Below are 439 nucleotides of genomic sequence, written 5' to 3'. Positions count from 1 at the left end.
TAGGGAAGGGGTGGGAAAGGTGGAGGAAACTGTTTGGATAGATGTTATGTTATGTGATGTTATTTTATGTTCAGCGTTGTTACTTAAGGGAGAGCTAAAATGGTTTTGTAGTTTGAACCTGTAACAAAGAGACAAGCGCTTTCCAGTTTTGTACGGGAAGGTTTGTTGTGCTGTGATGTGAAGGAGAGAGGTTTTTCCTGGTGGTGGTGAAGGAAGGATGCTTTTAATAAAAAAAAAAAAAAAAAAAAAAAAAAAAAAAAAAAAAAAAAAAAAAAAAAAAAAAAATCTGTTCTTATCAGTTTAATCGCTGATACGTCCTCGATGTGAGGACCGACGCATTAAACGCATTTTTGGTGCCGGGAGCGGGCCTCGGAGCTTGCTCCAGCCCCTCCACGCATCGGCCCGGTATTGCAGTGCCTCCGGGCCCGGTGCCTGCTCC

At 42.6% G+C, this 439-nt stretch overlaps 1 pseudogene; it reads left to right on the top strand.

Moving 5' to 3' along the window:
* The first annotated feature begins 267 nt into the window (after positions 1–267).
* LOC132247885 (U2 spliceosomal RNA) lies at positions 268–439 on the top strand (annotated as a pseudogene).

Source organism: Alligator mississippiensis, chromosome 1 (assembly GCF_030867095.1).
Source record: "Alligator mississippiensis isolate rAllMis1 chromosome 1, rAllMis1, whole genome shotgun sequence".
NCBI lineage: Eukaryota > Metazoa > Chordata > Crocodylia > Alligatoridae > Alligator > Alligator mississippiensis.
Note: the sequence above shows the minus strand (reverse complement) of the source record. Positions and strands in the feature narration are given on the sequence as shown.